We start from the raw sequence: 2,806 nt of genomic DNA, 5'->3' as shown, positions 1-2,806 counted from the left end.
CCCGGGTCCCCTCGGATCCCCCCAGAATCCCTTTTATGCCCCTTGGTTCCCCCGGAATCCCCTCCAACCTCTCGGATCCCTCTGAATCCTCTCCATCCTCCCTGATCTCCCCAGAATCCCCTCCACCCCCATCCCCGGATCCCCTCGGAATGCCCTCCATCTCCCTAGATCCCCCCAGAATCCCCTCCATCCCTCCCTGATCCTCCAGAATCCCCTCCATCCCCCCAGAATCCCCTCCATCCCCCCGGGTCCCCTCGGATCCCCCCAGAATCCCCTCCATCCCCTCCACCCCTCGCCCCGGGCCCTCCCGGACCCCCCCATCCTCACCCCAACACCCACATATACAAACACCAGCACACAACAGCCCCCCATCACTGGAATCCACAGGGGGCAGCCCCTGGCCTGTCCCGCCCCACCAGCCCAGGGTCACAGACCAGACAAGTGGAAGAGCCAGGATTAGAACCCAGTTCCTCTGACTGCCAGTCCCCTGCTCTATCCACCTAGCCATGCTACTCTTTATCTTCCTAACTCAACTGCAGAGAGCAGTGCTCTAAATTAGCTTCATAAAACAGCCAAATTCAGGCTATCAATAGATTTGAAAGCTTATTGAAGGCCCATCTCCTCCAAGAGGCCTTCCTTGACTAAGTCCTCTGCTCCTCTTCTCCGAATCCCTTCTGCATCACCCTGACTTGCTCCCTTTGTTCTTCCCCCCTCCCAGCCCCACAGCACTTATGTCCATATTCATTCATTCATTCATTCATTCAGTCGTATTTATTGAGCACTTACTGTGTGCAAAGCACTGTACTAAGTGCTTGGGAAGTATAAGTTGGCAACATACAGAGATGGTCCCTACCCAACAACGGGCTCACAGTCTAGAAGGGGGAGACAGACAACAAAACAAAACATGTGGACAGGTGTCAAGTCATCAGAATAAATAGAGATAAAGGTAGATGCACATCATTAACAAAATAAATAGAATAGTAAATATGTACTAGTAAAATAAATGGAATAATAAATCTGTACAAACATATATACAGGTGCTGTGGGGAGGGGAAGGAGGTAGGGTGAGGGGGATGGGGAGGAGGAGAGGAAAAAGGGGGCTCAGTCTGGGAAGGCCTACTGGGGGAGGTGAGCTCTCAGTAGGGCTTTGAAGTGAGGAAGAGAGCTAGTTTGGCGGATGTGCGGAGAGAGGGCATTCGAGGCCAGTGGGAGGACCTGGGCCGGGGGTCGACGGCGGGACAAGCGAGAACGAGGCCCAGTGAGGAGGTTTGCAGCAGCAGAGGAGCGGAGGGTGCGGGCTGGGCTGGAGAAAGAGAGAAGGGAGGTGAGGTAGGAGGGGGCTAGGGGATGGAGAGCCTTGAAGCCGAGCGTGAGGCTACATTCTATTTCATTTATTATATTATTAATGTCTGTCTCCCCCTATAGACTGTAAAGTTGTTGTGGGCTAGGTCTGCTTATTGTTGTATTGTACTCTCCCCAGTGCTTAGTACAGTGCTCTGCCTACAGTAAGTGCTCAATAAATACGACTGAATAAATGAATGAGTGCACAGCACTGCGCTAAGCGCTTAGGAGAGTAGAACAGAATTAGGCGATATGATCCCTGACCTCAAGAACCTTACAATCTACCTGGGGTGAGAGGCACATAAATAAATTTAAAAGTTTATAATAAATTAAAAAAAGAGGAGCCAGTGTCTCTGGTCAGAAGGACCCTTGTTCTAATGCTGATTCTGACACATGTCTGCTGTGTGACTCTGAGTAAGTCACTTCACTTCTTTAGGTCTCGGTTACCTCATCTGTAAAATGGGGATTAAGAGTGTGAGCCTCATGTGGGACAGGTTCTGTGTCCAACCTGATTCACTAGTCTTTACCCCAGTGTTTAGAACAGTGCTTGGCACACAGCTCTCCCTGGGAGAAAAGACAGGACTGGGGCTCGTGTACCCTGGGGTGTGTGTGTGTGTGTGTGTGTGTGTGTGTGTGTGTGTGTGTGTGTGTGTGTGTGTGCGTGCACACGCATGTGTACCTGTGTGTGTGCATACGGCTGTGTACACATGCACAAATGTGTGTGTGTGTGGGTATGTGGTTAGACTGCAAGCCCACTGGGGGCAGGGATTATCTCTATTGCTGAATTGTACTTTCCAAGAGCTGAGTACAGTGTTCTGCACACAGTAAATGCTCAATAAATACAATTGAATGAGTGAATGGATGGTGGGGAAAGGAGGGGAGGGGGCAGCAGAGGAAAGGACAGAGCAGAGCAGAGCAGAGGACAGGATGACAGGACAGGAGAGAACAGAGGCCAGGCCAGGGGAGAGTAGAGGGCAGGGCAGGAGAGCACAGGGCAATTCCAGAGACGCCACACTCCTTCCCAGGCTCTTGCCCAAGGTCATTCCCAGTGAGGTCCTGCCCAGGATCCTGCCCAGGGAGGTGTTGCCCAGGCTCTCCTGTGGGGACTTCGGCCATCCGGTGGCCACCTCCCTCGATGAAACTGCCTCAGTGAAGGGGGACCTTGTCCGCAGATGGTCATCTCGGAGCCTCCTCCCCTAGGTGCTCTGTTCAGGAAATGTGGAAAGGAAATGGAAAAGGCTGGGGATGGGAGTTGGAGAATGAAAAGAGGCTTCAAGTCTCCACTTGGAATGACCTTGGGACTGGGATTTGGAGACAAGAATCCAGGCTCCACCACTTGTCTTTCTGTGTGACCTTGGGCACGTCACTCCACTTCTCCGGGCCTCTGTTCCCATATGATGATGATGATATTTGTTAAGTGCTTACTATGTGCAATGCACTGTTCTAAGTGCTGGGGAGGTTATAA

Source organism: Tachyglossus aculeatus, chromosome 3 (assembly GCF_015852505.1).
Source record: "Tachyglossus aculeatus isolate mTacAcu1 chromosome 3, mTacAcu1.pri, whole genome shotgun sequence".
NCBI classification, from domain to species: Eukaryota; Metazoa; Chordata; class Mammalia; order Monotremata; family Tachyglossidae; genus Tachyglossus; species Tachyglossus aculeatus.
The sequence above is the reverse complement of the archived record's forward strand: the minus strand, read 5'-3'. Positions refer to the sequence as shown.